This window comes from Dipodomys spectabilis, unplaced genomic scaffold (assembly GCF_019054845.1).
Source record: "Dipodomys spectabilis isolate Male_0828 unplaced genomic scaffold, ASM1905484v1 ptg000085l, whole genome shotgun sequence".
Lineage (NCBI taxonomy): Eukaryota > Metazoa > Chordata > Mammalia > Rodentia > Heteromyidae > Dipodomys > Dipodomys spectabilis.
In genome coordinates, this window is record NW_024870762.1 from 7,886,599 (window position 1) to 7,906,302 (window position 19,704).

The 19,704-nt window shown below is 33.9% G+C and overlaps 2 pseudogenes; both read right to left on the reverse strand.

Moving 5' to 3' along the window:
* Positions 1–274: 274 nt before the first annotated feature.
* Positions 275–1,188, reverse strand: LOC122111232 (annotated as a pseudogene).
* A 12,654-nt stretch (positions 1,189–13,842) lies between these two features.
* Positions 13,843–14,805, reverse strand: LOC122111233 (annotated as a pseudogene).
* Positions 14,806–19,704: the final 4,899 nt, after the last annotated feature.

Consider the following 19,704-nt stretch of genomic DNA (forward strand, 5'->3'; position numbering starts at 1 on the left):
CAATGGTAGGGAGGAAATGTACTCATTACCTGACTCATGTAACTGTAGCCCCTTTGTACAGTATCTTTACAATAAAAATATATATTAAAAATATTTATCCAGATCGTGTACTTATGATTGATTCATATTAACTTTAGAAAAAATTAACTGTATGTATCCACATTTAAAATATCCAATTAATTGAATTTATTAGCAGTATATATATATATATATATATATTTGGAAAAATTATTTACCTAAGATTTTATAATTTAGTATATCTCACATCTCTTGCTCATTTTTGTAGCCTCAAAACTTTCTTCAGTGCTCCCTTAATCCCCTTATTCCTTAAACTGTATATCAGTGGATTCAGCATGGGAGTCACCAGGTTGTAGAAGAGAGTGAGGAATTTGCCTTGGTCTTGGGAAGAGCTGTTTCCTGGTTGCATGTACATGTAGATGATGCTTCCATAAAACAGAGAGACCACAGTGAGGTGGGAGCTACAGGTGTTGAAGGCCTTCCATCTCCCAGCAGCAGACTTGATCCTCAGCACTGCTGCGGCAATGTAACCATAGGAAACAAGAATGAGGGTGAGGGGCAGTAATACAATGAGAACAGCAAAGGCAAAGGCCAACATTTCCATGGCTTGAGTATCCACACAAGCCATCTTGATCAGTGCTGGCATTTCACAAAGGAAATAGTTAACTACATGACAACCACATCTGGACAGGGTCATTGTCAGTGATGACATGATAATAGCATTGACAAATCCACTTCCCAAAGCGACAGCCATGAGTCTTAAACACAGCTGGGGATGCATAATGACCATATAGTGCGGACTGATGCATAGCAATCATACGCCATAATAGCCTAAAGAATGCACTCAATTCCCCCAACAAAAAGGAAAGAGAAAAGTTGGACAACACAGCCGGCATAGTTGATAGTCTTCTCTGGGCCCCAGAGGTTTACCAACATCTGTGGGATGCAACAACTACTGAAGGAGAGATCTAGAAAAGAAAGATTTGCCAGAAAGAAGTACATAGGGGTATGAAGTCGAGGGTCTAAAATGCATATATTATGGTTGAATTTCCCAACAGCCACTGAATATAGAGTAAAATTTCCTATGAAGAGCACCATCTCAAGTGTGGGGCGATCAGAGAAACCCACCAGGATAAAGCCATACTCTGAGCTGTCAATGGATTTTTCCATAGCCTTCCTTTCACATCATCAAGTCTGTATACCTGGGTAAGAACAAAATGAAGAACAGATGATATTTTCTGCAAAATAAAACATGGATTAAGAGGTCTGGTGGGACATACAGCCATCAAATCTAATACTGCATTCAGTAATAGAATATCTCCTGCTCAGTGATATAATGTCAAACACAGCTAGTCAAACACAGATCATTTTCATGTTGGAAATGATGACTTACAACTAACATTTTTATGAAATAGAAATATTCTAGGATTCATAAGACAAAGTGTTTTAACTTTACAAAGGATACATCACATGTATTCTTTCTAACATATTTAACATATTCTAACATATTTATTAGCAGTTATCTCAACTCAAGTACCTGTTCTTTAGGCCAAGCTATTTACTTCTCTCCAACTCTTCTTTGTATAACAAGATATAAAGCTGTGTAATCGCTCTAATACTTGCCTTACGTATGGTCTAAGTATTGACAATACCTTTCTAAAACTGTGACAACCAGAACTGAATTCAGTACCTGAAGTTTTGGAAAACACAAGCTATAGAAACGTATGCCATATCTTTTTTTTGTTTTTGGTCAGTCATGGGGTTTGAACTCTGGGCCTGGGCACTGTCCCTCAGCTCTTCAGCTCAAGGCGAGTGCTCTACCACTTGAGCCACAGCGCCACTTCCGGTTTTCTATTGGTTTATTGGAGATGGGAGTCTCACGGTCTTTCCTGCCCGGGCTGGCTTTGAACCGGATCCTCAGATCTTAGCCTCCTGAGTAGCTAGGTTTACAGGCGTGAGCCACCGGCGCCCGGCTCGTAAGCCATATCTTGCTATATGTTACACTGTTTACCTTGCCCATGTAATTGTAACCCCTCTGTACAGTATTTTTACAATAAAAAATTTTTAAAAAGTTACACTGTATCTTTCATATGTGGTAAAGAGCTATTAACTTAATAATATCAATGGTACTTTCTTTTTTAAAAATATCTAATCTCATGTTTAATTGATTTAATTTGCCAGGAAATTGTTGCAACCCACTGCAGATGCTACAACCCACTGCGGCCAGCGACAAGGCAGTAAGGGAGACCAGACCATGGAATTGAGGTTTGGGGTACCAGGTGACCTGTAGCTTTCCTGTAGGCAGCCATCCCAGAGGACCACTCAAGACAGTCTTGTACAGGAGAAAGAGGTTTATAAGGAGGTTATTAGAGAGGTCAGTATCCCAGTTCTTTATCCTGATGAAATTATATTGGCATTAATTTATTTAGAACAGAATCCTGAAACCTAAATTGCACAAGTCAAGGAGTATATTCTTTCCAGAAGTGAAATATTTTATGCTGATTCTTCCATAATAGTCATGAATAAAAAGACTAAAGGCAGCAAATGGATATTATAGCAAATCTAGTTTACTATGTGATCCAGAGAGTCACAGACTGTTTTTGATGCTAGTATACTCACTTAGTCAACTGGAAAAAAACAAAGGCAGGTTCACAATTTTTATCAGATATTTTGAGTTTCAAATAAAAACTTTTTTTCAATGAAAACTTTATTTTTAGAGACATAATCTTAAGATGTAGTGTAGACTTCCTAATCCTCTCTCTCTACATTTCATAGGGTATAATTTCAGGTGGGTACTATTATCCCCCAATGGAGATAACTTCTTGACCTGAAGTTCTTAGAGTAAATTTATTTTCCACAGCCATACTAGAGTAAAAGAGAAAAAAGAAAACATTGTTTTGTTCAGTCATTTAGGCTTAGCTCTTTCAACTTTCATGAGTAATACAGAAAGAAGAATATATATATATATATAGATATATATATATATACATATACATATATATATGGCTTTTTTCTCTGTGGTTTGTTGTGTTATCTGATTTTGAGGAAGATGATGCAGTTGATATAGTAGAAAGTAATAAGATTATGAAACCAAAGAAACTACATAAAAGTGGGTATAAAAATTCTACCTGTCAAGACGAGAGCATGGGCAGGGTGGGGGTGGGGGAACAAAGCAAAACAAATAAGAAACCAGGCTGGCACTCACCCGAAGTCTATTTTATAATTATATTCCAGGTCCCTTCTTTGTGACAATAAAACGGTAAAAGCCATTTGTTTCATTTTTCTTAATAAGTTGTACCTCAATAAGAATAATGGTATAGTGTATCTCCAGAGAAAAGATACAATAGTAATTAAGGAAAAAAAGCAACACAGCATTAGCATCCTTCCCTGGTATCTTCTGCCATTTGGACTAAATGCCTGGTAGTTAACAGGTTTTCTGCAGTGACTGCCCCAAGCCCCAAATGCAAAGACTTCTTACCAACCTCCCAAAATAGTCAGTGGAGTATGGGAATCTTATAAACTCAGATGGAAAGAACAGAAGACTAATTTCCTGGAATTAAAGATGGTGTCAAGATGTTGGCAATACATGTTTTTTTGTTGACATCACAAAGATTGAACACTCCTTTGGGTAATTATCTGCTGCAGATGAGAATAGAAGAGTATTTTCTGAGGGGAAATACTGGAATAACGTCAAACAACTGGGCATCAAAACTGCTATATCTTTGTACCACTTATTCTTATGCTGAAATATTTCTGGGCTGTGGTGTGGTGTAAGTTTGTTGGCAGCACAGTGACATATGATTATCTTTTGCACACCTCTTTTTCCTTGAATTGAAATATTGAAATTTAAAGTGTTTTTCTGAGGAAAGTATTTTAAATTCTAATGTCTCTATATCCAATTTAATTTTCAAAAGGATAACTAAAGGACTCTGGTATTTTTCTTGTCAGTTGAAATCTAAGTTTTATGTTAGGTTTGGCCTGATAAAGTTATTTGACTATAGTAAATATCAAATGAATATTCCTTGGAATTTAATTAATATCCTTTAAATTATAGTCAAAGCACTAAAACCACACTGATTTCCCTCTGGAAGAGGTAATATTGGTCCCCCAAACTTGAAGAATGATAACATTGTCTAAATCAGTAAAACTAAGGGTGAGAGAGGCTTCTTTAACGGGAGGTTCATAGTCTAAGAATAAACATTAAACACACTCATAGGTGTGAGACATTGAAACTCGCAAATGTTCTTAATACTGATGTCTTTGAAACTCATGAGTGAGTCAAAAAGCTCATTTCAGAGACTGAATATGCGTATACATATGTATGTGATCTGAGTTTAAAAATGTAGCTTTTAGAAAAATATGAAGTAAAAAAAGTAAGAATCAGTATTATGTCAGTAGAAAAATTTAAATGCCTCAATAAATTCCAGATAAATCATCCTAATATTTTTTATGGAACAGTGAAAAATATTACAAATCATTTGGAACCTATGTAAACTACTGACTGTTCAAAGAGTTTTTCCAGCAAATAAGCCTTTTCAAATAAATAAAGATTACAGTTATGTGGCTAAGTCAAATGTAAAGGATTATGAGATACAATTAGGTAAAACAGTAATGCATAATGTCTCCAAACATAATTTTTAACCTCATGTATATTTAAATAAATACTATCAACAAAACAAGAACTATCACAATGAAACTTTTTTTTTTTTTTTTTGTGGTCGGTTATGGGGCTTGAACTCTGGGCCTGGGCGCTGTCCCTCAGCTCTTCAGCTCAAGGCTAGCGCTCTACCACTTGAGCCACAGTGCCACTTCCACAATGAAATTGTTTGCTACAATTAATATGTATTAATAAAAACAAGAAAAAATAGCATATTTTGCAATTAATTTTGCTTATCATATTACAAGTAGTTTTTCTCTCTGGTAATAGTCACTCTGTAAGGTCCACAGTGTGTATGAAAATGTAAATCAATCTTAAATTTTTTAAAGAGTACTTTCAATCAGATTTTTGGACATTTGGGAAGTGCACAAATTGTTGACTTACTCAGAATTTATTATTAAGAATATTTGCATGAGTACAGAAAGATGTATACATAGTTATACTGTAGTTGAAAAAACAGACTAAACATCCAGATTGAATAATGGAAAAAGAAATGTATTTGCACTCATGAATAATAAAGTGAAAACCAATGTGATGTTTATATGGAACAAATTCCAAAAAATATTAAATATGATTCAAGTTTATTACATAGTGTTCAAAGTATATTTATTAAGTATATTTGATAAAGACTGATTATAATGAAATTATGCTAAATGGTACCATACTAACAAAAAATTCTTCCAAGTATTATACATTATGTATGCTAAACCTTGACAAACAGTATTTCATAATTTTAGTTATGCTATAGTCTTATTTCTAAAATACTATAATTTATAAATACGCAAATATATCAAGAATTGAACACAAGGATATAAACAATCTATATTTTTAATTCCTTTCAAATTAAAAATAATAACATAACTATATCTGTAGTTAATAAATAACTGTCATTTTCATATTTAGAAGTTAAAGTTTGAAGTAAATCAAATAATGTGCCTTGGATCTCATATTTAGGTTTGGCACCGAATCATCTTAATTTCACAAAATGTCTTTATCTTTTATTTTATTCCAAAAGAAAAAATTATATATGCATGGTTAATAGACTCCATGATTCTGCTTAGCTTGCAAAACAAATCATATTAATCTATTGTTCTCTAGTTGCCCAGTTTTTGACCCAATTAATGAAGAAACATTATTAAATGAATTATCCCATTATTTTCTCAGAGTATTTGGGAGTTTGGCAAAGATTGAGAGTGACAAAGAAAACAAATGTTATCGAAAATGACAAAGGTAACTATCCATAAAACTGAAGCCCAATGGCAATTCTATTGATAAATTCTGACACAGTTGCCATTAGATGTTTGCAAGTTTCCTCTAAATTAAGCTTCACTTTGATTCTGTGTTCAAGAATAAAACAGCACTATAAATAAAATTCCACACAAACCACTAAAGTGTTAATAAATGACAAGTTTTTCTTGCCATTTTATTACAGTAATGGTATGAATAAGTTTGGAAAACAATTATAACAGTTTCCTAAACACAGTTAATATTTTCTACCTATTGTTTCCTTTAAATGTTTTGCCTTTTTTTGTAAGTAATAAATCCTAAGAATTGAGAAGGAAGTGCAGGGGTTTGAGTTATTTGTCTCTTCCTGTCTTCTAACTGAAAAGATAGTTTATTAAGGACTGAATGCTAGACCTATTTACCCTGACAGCTATATTCTGAGGGATTGAGAAAGGAAAAATCAAATTGTAAGGTGAAAAAACAATGAACAAGACATGTTTGGATTTACTGATTAAAGTAGCTTTTCTTAGACCATCTCTGGTTTCTGGGAAAACTGAAATAAGGATATATTTAATCAGGTGACTTTTTCTGGATAACTGCAAAACCTTAAGAGATTTTGAATGATAGGGTCAATGGGGAATTTGTCATACTAGAGTAGGCAGGAGAGCAATTTGCAACTTCAGCAGCTCTTTATAGAAGTTGGAAAGACAAGACCCTAGAGATCTCATGATGATGATTACCACAACGGAGTTACTGATAGTGGCAATCTTGTTTTCTCCATATCTACAGGGAACCGGTGTTTAGAAGTGTATGATCTATTAACATGCTTTCTCATCATGTATGCAACTATTAAAAAGTTTCATAATAATTCACAGAATGGAGCAGTCTCTAGGGTTATCTGTGTTAGAGGAGAAACAAAGACTGATCACAGGGGAAAACTAAAGTAAGTCAGTTCTTGTTTTGGAGTTGATGGTCAGAGCAACTCAGCAGCTCTGGGAATTTACCTAATGTTATTCTCATCACCAAACCTCATACTTTTCCAGTGTAACTAGAATAATCATTCCTTGCTTCCGGATGGCATCTTGTTGAGCAGGGATTTAGTGTGCACTCCTAAGAGAGTTATTCTCTATCATTTATATTCTTACTCTCCAGCAATAATCCCCATTACAAACTAAATGTAACACTACTCTGAGGATGTAATAGATTTTTTATTAATCATATTTAGGCACTGTGAAAACACTTGTTATATAAACAAATATTATTTATGTGTCTTTATAGGATATCTAAAAGAAGGTAAGAATGAAGAACTTAAAACAATGAATCCAAATTAGTATTATATGCACCACTGAGGAACATATAAACAATGCATTATTGTTTTTATTGTGTTTGTTAACTGCTCCTTATTTTGATACTCTGTCATATTTTCATTTCTTGTTACATATCAATGCCTGCTACAGTATTAGCACATAGTAGTCATTCATTAAATATTTGATTGTTTTACACTATCAAGTGAAATATAAGCTATATGTAAAGTTTACTACTTTTATCAATAGTGTTTTGGAATGAATTCCAAGGCAAGTGATTGGAGTACTCAACTTTGTGTTGAGAATAATCTGGTGACTACACCTTAGTTCATCTCCATTAATCTCCATTTTCTATAAGTGAATATTTTCTGGTTGATTTATCAGTAGATAGATGTGATTTAATAATCAATAAAAGGAATAAATACAAATAAGTGAACACATGATATATAACAAAATGGAAGAATGATACATTCTAATGCTAAGCTATTCTAAGCCCATAGGAAGCCAGGAAACAGCTTTATTTGTAATAGCAGAAGTTTGGAAAGCACCTACTAAGATATAAATTGCAGACTTGTTTGGCACACTGTGGTTCATTGATATAATGGAATATGCTATCATACATAAATTGAGTCAAAATGGTCAATATTAAAGGGCATTAAATCAAAAGTTGGGGTAATTACTCAAGAGTTGTAAGTTGTATAAACAGATCAAACCTTATAGTAATTACAATGGAAGTTTGGGGTTAAGGGTAAGTCACTGTTATGGTTTAAAATGGAGCACGCCAAAAAAAAAAAATAAATAAATAAAATGGAGCACGCCATAAAGAGACTTTTATTTCAGCACAAACATTTTCACTGCTCCGAGGGAATACATTGTGGTAGAGCAAGGCTAGAAACCTAGAAAGAAAGTAGGTCATTTTTGTAGTGACATAGGTGAGAGATGGAAGTGAAAATTAATGAATTGAACAAATACAGAGGTATTGAAACTAGGAAGGGATGGCATGGATCAACATCCATATTTAGTGATTTTGTATTCCATGTTAACCCCCACCAAAAATCAATCACCATGGATGATACACTAAACACTACCACCACCACCAACAAAAATGACTTAGCCAGTTGTCTTTAGCTGATTCTTATCATTGGCTACCCTGAATCTGGCACAATGAATATATGATTGAAGTGGCCATGACACCATTGCATAGACTCCTCTAGAAATAGATTCCACTGACTGTGAATGCTTAGCCTGTCAGCAAATGGATCTTGAGTTCCTGATATATTGCTGTTCTGTAAGAGGAGCAACCTATACCATTTGGAAATACAGATCAACTACTTACTGATCCAATAGTACATCTCTCATCACAGAGATGTATTTCTTTCTTCTGCCTGAAAAGTCCCTGCCAGTAATCGAGTCTTCTGTGGTGCTTGGAATACCACATGGCCTTGCATACAATCAGCAAACCCATATCACAAGTCTTGAAAGAGGAGGAATTCAAGAACCATGTTCTATTGGTCATGTTCGATGCTGCACCATCCAGAAGTTGGTCTCACAGATTGCTTAAAGGCCTTAGGCAGGTACAACATAAGCAAAGTCCAGCGACAATAAAGGACCCATTCTTTCAAATATAATAGATACATTGTGGACATTAAGAAGGGTCACCAGTAATGGTTCATGTATGGTTAGAATATGTCACCTAAAGGTTTGTGTGCTGAAGTTTGAGCCTCCTTGCTAATGTTGAAATGAGAGCTTAGTGGAATGTAGTTAAGTTCAAGGTGCAGGTGGGGATTAATGTAGTTTTACAAGAGTGAGTTGTTATAAGAATAACAATAAAAAGAGTAAGCACGGCCCCCAAATCTTTCTTACTGTCTCACCATGTAATCTCTCTTGCACATACTCCCATATTTGCAACATAGCATTGTTGCATAATCAAAGTAATCCTTACCAGAGACTGAACAGATTGAACTGCCAAATCTTGAACTCAGTCTCTAACTCTCTCGGCTAAAGATGGTCTTGTTGACATAGCAATCAAAAACTGAACCAGGTGTTGATGGCTCACCTAGATACCCAGGAGGCTGAGAGCTGAGATTAGCAGTTTTTAGCAGCTTGGGCAGGAAAGTCAGTGAGACTCATCTCCAATTAACCACCAAGAAACCAGAAGTGGATCTGTGACTCATTGGTAGAGTGCTAGTCTTGAGCACAAAAGCTCAGGGATGGTGCTCAGGCTGTAAGTTCAAGCCCCACAGTGTACTAAAACAAACAAAACTGATAGAGTGCATGATTTACTAAGAAACTACCGAATAGCTTGCCCAAATAATTGTATAGGTTTAATATTCTCACCAACAATGAACTCAAATTTCTGTACATTTTCATCATTTGGTGTTGTCAGTGTTTGCATTTTTAGCCATTATATGTGCTGAGGTATTATTATAATTAGAATTCACACCTACTTATGAGTTAGTGTTGAGTTGAGTACCTTTTCGTATTTATTAGTTATCTGAATCTCTTGTTTATGAAGTTCTTTTTCAAGTTTTTGTTCCATCTTAAAATATTACTTTGTAAAATACTGTATCTTCCAATGAATAAATGTGTTATAGCTCTACATGTATTTAGATTTTCTTTAATTTTTCACATATATATATTTCCCAGTGTTCATTGTAGAATTTTTTCCCATCTTTCACTGAATATTAAACCAACCTTATGTTACAAAGAAAAGCCTACCCCAAGAAAAGGAGATAATAACATACAAAGAATATAGCTTGAGTGTTAAAAAATTATCATATGGACTGATTATTTGCAATAATTTGAAAGTCATTCATGAGATCAAAATATTGATTATATCTCCATGTCAGAAAATTTTATAAAGATGTAATTGTCATGATGTTTGTTCACATCTGCAAAGAGTTTCTGTTCCAATGGGATCAGGAATTTGCACAAATAGATATGATAGCATCCAAATAGGTACTCAGTCATTTGATACAATTAGTTTGGTAACTTTTTCTAAAAGGATTCAGAATCTTCATTTCAAATGTCTAAGATTTGTAGTTATAACCAAAGTTCTTTGACAAGTAAATGGAATAAATTTAATTATTTACCAAAACAGGTTGAATAACCTTTATTATATACACAAGAGTAAGCATAACAGGGGCTAGAAAAACCATCTGATTAAAAAGTTAAATAATTAAACATTGTTATTTTCTCTAGGTAAGCCTTGTCTGATGTCACAAATAAATTCTTTTATTTTAATATTCTCTAATTACTTTTTTTAAAAATTAGTCGTGGGGCTTGAACCCCGGGCCTGGGCACAGTCCCTGTGCTCTTCAGCTCAAGGTGAGTGCTCTAGCACTTGAGCCACAGTGCCATTTCTAGTTTTCTGGTAGTTAATTGGAGATAAGAGTCTCACGGATTTTCCTGCCTGGGCTGGCTTTGAACACGATCCTCAGACCTCAGCCTCCTTAGTAGCTAGGAATACAGGCGTGAGCCACTGGCGCCCCGTCTGTCATTACTTTTGTAGGGACATTTTAGATATTTTGGGGGATGTTTCTCATAGTCCTAATTACAAATAATGACATTAAAATTATGCTAGAAAAATTAAAGTAGGAATATATTATTCCTTTTCAGAAAGTCAATTTTTGAACTTCAGAAAGTAATTGCATAAATCAATCTTTTAGTGTTCTCCATAAAATAAAAAGAAAATGTTGAACTTTTAACAAGAAACCAAAGAAAGAAGTTGCTTATATATATAAATATATATATTTACTTAGATTTTCTTACAAATTTTAATGATATTCAGTTTCATATAGAATGGCTGGGAAATTGATCCATTGTGAGTCCTCTACCCTTCTCAGGCCCATAACTGTTTTCAATATGCCTGATAATGATCACTGATATTTTCTCATTTCTTTTAGTGATAATTTAAAAAATAATCTTTTCATACAATTAGACTCCCTAGTAAAAAGAGGTTTGAATTAGTTTACCCTTTTTGTTTATTTGTTTGTTTTGGATATTATGATTACAACCATAGGTAGATCCAACAGAAGAATTTTATTTGGCCTTGTAGTGAAAGAGTAAATTGTTTTATTATGAAAATCTCTGAACATGTCTACAAGGAATATATCAAGAATTTAAAAAATACCTTGTAGAATCATAATTTATTTTAGAATAGATATGACAGCCATTCCATATTTTTATTTCTTCTGTTGTACCTTTTTAAATTAATTTATGTGGATATTAGCCTGCTAAGGTAATATTTTCAGTCTTAAGGATACTTCCAATACACTAGATCAAGATGAATATTCTTCAAAATCTAGAATGTGTAAAAATGAATGTAACTTTTTATTATATTAAATTACTATTACATATTTTTTAAAGTAGAGAAAACATATATTGAGAGCTATTTTAGAAATCACCAGATCTTTAGCACATGTGAAAAGGATGTGCATAATCATAATCTCTATTGCCTTGAAAAGTTATATTTGAAATTTTGCATCAAAGTCAATACTCATCAAAGACAATATTCATTTAAAGCATTGTCTACCTGCATATCACAGTCCATTCATTAAAAGTAATTTCCAGTATGCATATAATATTTGGTATTCTATCAACATAATTTCTACTGGCATTCAAGGCCACCCTCCGGCTTTCCAGCATGCCTATGATTTGCGCCCAATTGTTATACAAATAATATTTATGGCTTGAATTTTTTTTTCATTGGTTTCAATAATCAATTAATGGAAGATGGGTAACAAGTAAGGAATCTTGAACTGATGGTTAGGAAGGCATTACTTGCAAACAAGTTATTGTAATGAGAAGAGCAAAATATCTTATCTCAATCTGAAGTTTAAAATGCTGAGCTATTGTTACTCAATTTCTTCTAATAAGCCATGACACAATTCATGGTAATTTCTCTTGAATTTGTGATGCACATTTAGGGAAAAAGTTTTGTTTCAAAAATCTGAGAATGACTTTTGGTATGCATGGAGATTCCTCAGTGATTATTTTAGTTCTCATCATAGAGTTTACATTGAATGAAAAAGAATTGCGTTAACATGACAGCAGATTTCAGCTGTGACTGCACATTGTGATAGATTCATTTGTAATTTTGACAATTTTGATGATTGAAATGAAAGAATAATTTCTGGATGGAATTAATTAAAATTAACAAACATCACCAGATATTATTGCACTTACTACCACAGTCATTTTAGTCACAACTTAATACTTAGAACCATGGTAAGACCATTCAAAAGGTGAAGTTGCTCCTGAGGAAAAGGAAACATATGACACATATAAACATATTAACTGTACATGACATTTCCATGTATAAATATGCTATAAGCCAAATATTTTGTTCTGAGAAAGACGTTATATATACAGTTTGTGTGGCATTTTAAGAATGAGTGGTATCATGATATGAATAAAGTAAGACTAATGATGTTAAGAGTTTGAAAACTCTCTCATGGGAGCTATAGACTATTCAGCACACTTAAATGACTGTATAAATAGGTGAAGAAAATACAAGCAAGGCTGATACTTGAGTTTCCTGCATATACACCAAATATTATCAAAAAAGAATATTTCTTATCTGAAAATGATGATGCTTTAAGGATGATACTCTTTGGAATTCCAGTTGTTTATGTAAGTGATTTTTTTTTTCTGTAATGAGGATTGAATCAATGGCCTTGACCTTCCCAACCTTTATAGTTTCATCTTTTTAGAAAGCAGATGAAAGTAGCTATATTCATTTATTAAGAGACTTGAGACAACATACTTGTTGCTAAAATATATAGTGTAACTTGTATGGAAAATTTTATGTTTCAGTGGAAAATTATGCATTGTCTAAGTTCTAGAGGACACACAAGAAGAGACTTCCTAGATTTTCTGATTCTGATTAAATGGCAATTATTAAATTATTAATAACTGATAGCATTGTTATAATTCTTATAGCTGACATGAGAATTAATTACTGTCAAAGATTAAATTGTTGTGGGCACTGGTGACTTAATGTCTGTAACCTTAGCTACTTAGGATGCAGAGGATTGAGATTTGAAGCCAACCAAGGCAGGAAAGTCCACGAGAGTCTTATGTTCAATTAACCATCAAAAAGAGGCATGTAGAGTTCAAGCCCCAGGGACAAGCACAAAGAGAGAGAGAGAGAGAGAGAGAGAGAGAGTGTGTGTGTGTGTGTGTGTGTGTGTAAGAGAGAGACAGACAGACAGGCAGATAGACAGACAGGGAGACAGATTAAATTGTTTTCACTCATATACCAAGGAAGAAGTCTCCATATGTTTGGTCCTTTAACATTTCTTCAGTTCTTATAATACTTTTGCATGTTTCACATTTTGAATCAATTACTATTATCTATCTAGTTCCTTCACTTATTAACTTGAATAAGCTTTAACTACATGTTTATTTTATATCTACAGCAGAGTCATTTTACTCTTTTTAATGGGATAATTCTTTCTACTAAATACCCTTTTGTGAAGATCTATCCATAGAAAGTATGATCATGGTGAATTCACACAGACTTTAGAGAAAATTCAGTGTACTTACCCATATTTAAAGTATACATTAGTGTTAAATACATTAGCTGGATTAACTATAAATAAAAAAATCAAATCAATTTGAAATAGAATATTTTGCCTAAGACCATAATTTATTATATATTTCTATTGCTCATGATTGTCTCCCCAAAACTTTCTTCAGTGCTCCCTTTACTTCCTTATTCCTTAAAGTATATATAAGTGGATTTAGCATGGGAGTCACCAGGTTGTAGAAGAGAGTGAGGAATTTGCCTTGGTCTTGGGAAGAGCTGTTTCCTGGTTGCATGTACATGTAGATGATGCTTCCATAAAACAGAGAGACCACAGTGAGGTGGGAGCTACAGGTGTTGAAGGCCTTCCATCTCCCAGCAGCAGACTTGATCCTCAGCACTGCTGCAGCAATGTAGCCATAGGAAACAAGAATGAGGGTGAGGGGCAGTAATACAATGAGAACAGCAAAGGCAAAGGCCAACATTTCCACGGCCCGAGCATCCACACAAGCCATCTTGATCAGTGCTGGCATTTCTCAAAGGAAATGGTTAACTCGACGACGACCACATCTAGACAGGGTCATTGTCAGTGGTGACATGACAATGGCATTGACAAATCCACTTCCCCAGGCCACAGCCACTAGCCGCAAACACAGCTGGGGATGCATAATGACCATATAGTGCAAAGGTTTGCAGACTGCTGCGTAGCGATCATATGCCATAACAGCCAGAAGGATGCATTCAATTCCACCGACAGAAAGGAAAGAGAAAAGTTGGACAACACAGCCAGCATAGCTGATAGTCTTCTCTGGGCCCCAGAGGTTTACCAACATCTGTGGGATGCAACTCGTACTAAAACATAGATCTAAAAAGGAAAGATTTGCCAGAAAGAAGTACATAGGGGTATGAAGTCGAGGGTCTAAAATGCATATGAGTATTATGGTTGAATTTCCCAATACAGCCACTAAATATAGAGTAAAATTTACTATGAAGAGCACCATCTCAAGTTTGGGGCGATCAGAGAAACCCACCAGGATAAAACCATACTCTGAACTGTCATTGGATTTTTCCATAGCCTTCCTTTCACATCATCAAATCTGGACACCTAGTGAGAGAAAATAAACTGATAATATACATTTTCTGCAAAACAAAACATGGACTATCACCTTTCTTGAAGAATACAGTATAGCCATCAAATCTAACACTGCATCTAGTAATAGAATATCTTCTGCTCAGCTCTATAAGGTTTTTTCATTAGCTATTCAATTACATATTAATAAATTATTTCATGTTGTAAAATAATACCTTATAATCATCATTTCATCTTGTAGAAACATTGTCCCTATGATTCATAAGACAACATGTTTTGATTTTACATAAGATACATCACATTTCATCCCTCCTTATTAATGTATTTATCAACAGTTATAGCAATTCAACTAATTTTTCTAGGCTAAAGATATTTATTTTCCTTCAAGTCTTCCACATGGCCTAAGTATTGACAATGACTTTCTAAAACTGTGACTGCCTGAAGTTTTGAAAAACCAAAGATGTTTCCTATCCTGAATTGGATTATTGTAATTTTATATTAATGTAATGTAAATAGTAATTAACTTTACAATGTCAATGTTATGTTCTTAGGGCATAATTGTATCTATTAAGTATCTCAGTCCTTTATTCTGATTAAATGATCTAGGCACTAATTTGTAACAGAATTCTGCCATCTAGATTAATAAAGTTAGGAGTATATTCTTTGCAGAGGCTAACTGCAACATTGGACATATTTTGTTATCTACTAGCCCTCTATAATTGTCAGAGCAGCTGATTAGTTTGCAAACAGAGATGCATGGTGATAGGGATTGATGGAGAAAAGGGGAAGAAAAGATAGTTTAAAAGGCAATGTAAATAAGGGTTTAAAAGTTATGAAAAATCAACCCCTAAATGGCTAATAATTGCATTAAAAGATGTCAGGATAATAAATGAAATTACAGAGAAAGGGAGAAAAATATAAAAACAGCAGATATTCAAGAAGAAATACACCTCACACCTACCATTGTTGTTTTTGTTTGTCATGGGGCTTGAACTCTGGGCCTGGGTGCTTGTCCATGACTCTTTTTGTCAAGGCTTATGCTGTACCACTTTGAGCCACAACACTACTTCCAGTTTTCTGGTGGTTAATTGGAGGTAAGAGTCTCATGGACTATCCTGTCCTGTCTAGCTTCAAACCAAGATCCTCAGATCCTCAGATCCTCAGATCTCAGACTCCTGAGTAGCTAGGATTACGGGTGTGAACCACCACTGCTGGGCTTATATTGATTCTTTAATGACAGCTACAAATGAGAAGCCTAAAAGCAGTAAATGAGTATTATAGCAAATCTAGATTGCCATGTGACCCAGAGAACTAAGGGCTGGTTTTGATGATAACATACTTGCTTAGTAAACAGGAAAAAATGGCAGAGTTTCACAATTTTGGTCATTTATTCTGATTTTCAAATAAAAACTTACCTTTAGTGAAAACCATTTTTTATTGTTTTAGGAAACATACTCTCAAGAAGAGCCTGGAGTTTCTGATTCTCCTGCATTGGTTTTCCTACATGCTGTAATTTCAGGTGATAACTTCTTAAGCTGAAGTCCTTAATTTATTTTCTACTGCTAATACCAGAGCAAAAGAAAAAATTGATTGTTTTCTCCAATCATTTAGGCTTATTTGGCTTCATCATTCCTGAAAAATACAGTAAGAATACAGATTAATGTTTTTCAGTATGGTTTGGTTTGTTATCTGGTTTTGTGGAAGATCATGAAGTTAATGTAGTAGAAGTAAGAAGCCTATGAAAAAACGCTCTTAAAATTACATCAGCATGGTTACAAAGATTTCTTCTCGTCAAAAAAAGAAAATCAGGCCCCAAAGTCTTTTCTATGTATAATGCTCTAGGTTTCTTCTTTCTCAGACAGTAAAAGCGATTTGTTTCTCACAATTTGATTACAGCAATAAGAATAATAGTATAGTATTACTTCAGAAAAAAGTTAAAATGGACTAATTGTCATAAAGTTCAGAGAGAAGATGCAATTGTAACAATAACAACAATAATAAAAACAGCAGTAGTGTCCTTCCTCTATATCCCTGCCATTTGGGCCAATGTTTGGACTTCAACAAGGTTTTAGGGAGAGATCCAATCCCAAGACAAGAATGTCTTGCCAACCCCAGAAAATAACCAATGCAGTTGTGGGAGCTCTTATAGCCTCAGATGGAAAGAACAGAAGACTAATTTCCTGGCATTTCAGACGGTGTCTGAAAGCATAACGTGTTTTCTTGTTGACATCATGAGATTGCATGCTCCTTTGGGTAATTACCTGTTGCAGACAAGAACAGAAGAATATTTTCTTGGGGGAAATACTGGAATAACTCAAACAATTGGGAATCAAAACTTTTAGGTACTATTTTTGGTGTACTATTTTAGGTGTTCATATCCTTGAGATGTACCACTTATTCTTATGGCAAAGTATTCTGGGTTTTGGTGAAGCAAAAGATCATTGAGAACACAATGGCATATAAATAATTTTGCATATGTGCCCATCCTAGGGCCTGACCTAAAGGCCTGAGTGCTGTCCCTGAGCCTTTTTGAACCACAGCTTTACTTGCAGCCTTTTGGTGGTTAAATAGAGATGAGTCTCATGGACCTTCTGCCCCTGGGTTAACTTTGAACCTCAATCCTCAGATCTGAACCTCCTGAGTAGCTAGGATTACAGGTGTGAGCCACTAGCCCTTGTCATGATAATACTTATTGAAACATTGAAAAGCATCTGGAACCAATGTATATGGAAATGTATATGGAACCAATGCAAAGTTTTAGTGGTCAAGGAGCTTTTTCCAGTTAATGTAGATTAATATAGTTAATATAGATCAAGATATACTGTATTTATAAACTACTTTGTTAAATGGCAACTACTTTGTACAAATAAATAAAATTAAAAAAGATTACATGATGCTGGATGAGACTAATAAAAGGATAAGATACAATTTATTGAAACACTTATACATGTTACCCACACATATAATATCACTTTCAACTACAAGTACATTTAAATAAATACAATTAACATGACAACAAATATCACAATAATTTTTATACATATAATAGATACTAATAAAAAGAAATAAAAAACAAATGATCATAGCAACCAGAATTGTTTTTGCATACCATATAGCAGAGGGCATAGATAATAGCACACTAACACACTCTGGGAGTATAAATATTTCCATAAATTTAGAAGAATAGTTTTATGAAATTTTTGTAAATTTAGTAAATGCACAGGTCTTTGACCTACTAATTTCACTTCTCAGGAATTCATTATTAAATATAATTGTAACAGAAAGATGTATTCAAAACATAGTTACAGAATGGCTAAAAGAGGAACAGATTAATGTTCATTGATTGAGAAATAATCTCGGAAAAGTTCCTGCTTTTACCAGATAGCTTGGCCCTTGTTAATTACATTTTAGTTATATCCTTTTCCTGCTGCATTTTAATTAAGCCAACCTAATAAAAGATTCTTAAGTCTTAGCTACATCCTGTTAATTAAACTACATACTTTTGTTCAGCAAATATGAGCAGAGGGGTAGGGCCAGCTGGGTTAGAGATAAAAAGGTAGCAGCCTGCCTATTCTGAGTGCTTGCTTGCCAGATATTTGGCCGGTGGCGCATCCTTCTGCAAAAGTAAATTTTTCCTTGCCAAATTCCTTTCTAGTTGATGTCCTTATTTATATGCAATACTCCAATATTCTGAGCTATTTCCAACAACACTCATAAATAAAGTCACAAAGAATGGGATATAAGTGTACTAGCATGGAAGAAATCTCAAAATATATTAAATAGATTTTATGCATATTACAAAGTTTGAAGTATATGCATTAACTCTATTTGAGTTATATTAAATGTGGATTAGCTAGAAAGTATGCTAAATAATACTATATTTAACTAATAAAATTATTCAAACTATTATTAAATACATAAAATATATTGTTTGCAAAATAATGTTTCAGACTCTTATGTTTTATCTCTATATCTAAAATACAATGGCTTATATAAACATGTCAAAATATCTGGAGATTGACAAATGTGGAATTAATATCTGCTTTTAATCTCTCCCAAAGCATTAATATATAGGTATATAATCATGTTTTTCAAAGTCAAAGCAGAAAAACTATTCATAATAGTGAGACCCAATGACAATTCTATTGATTAAATCTGGCACAACTGCCATTTGGATACTTACAAGTTTCCTCTAAATTAAACTTCACTTTATGAGTTCAAATGTAACAGCACTACCCAAAAGAAAATTCTCCACAAACTACTAGTAAAGTGACTTAAGTTTTCTTGCCATTTTTTCAAGGTAATGGTATGAAGAAGACTAGAGTAGTTTCCTACACACTGTGGACATTTTCATTGGTTCTTGTTTGGCCTTTTTTGTAGATAATAAGTCTTAAGAATTGAGAAGAATTGAGAAGGATGTGCAGGGGTTTGAGTTATTTGTCTCTTCCTGTCTTTTAACTGAAAAGAAAAGATAGTTTATTAAGGACTGAATGCTGGACCTATTTACCCTGACAGCTATGTTCTGAGAAGTTGAGAAAGGAAAGATCAAATTGTAAGGTGAAAAAACAATGAACAAGACATGTTTGGATTTACTGACTAAAGTAGCTTTTCTTAGAACATCTCTGGTTTCTGGGAAAACTGAAATAAGGATATATTTAATCAGGTGACTTTTTCTGGATAACTGCAAAACCTTAAGAGATTTTGAATGATAGGGTCAATGGGGAATTTGTCAAACTAGAGTAGGCAGGAGAGCAATTTGCAACTTCAGCAGCTCTTTATAGAAGTTGGAAAGACAAGACCCTAGAGATCTCATTATGATGATTACCACAACGGAGTTACTGATAGTGGCAATCTTGTTTTCTCCATATCTACAGGGAACCGG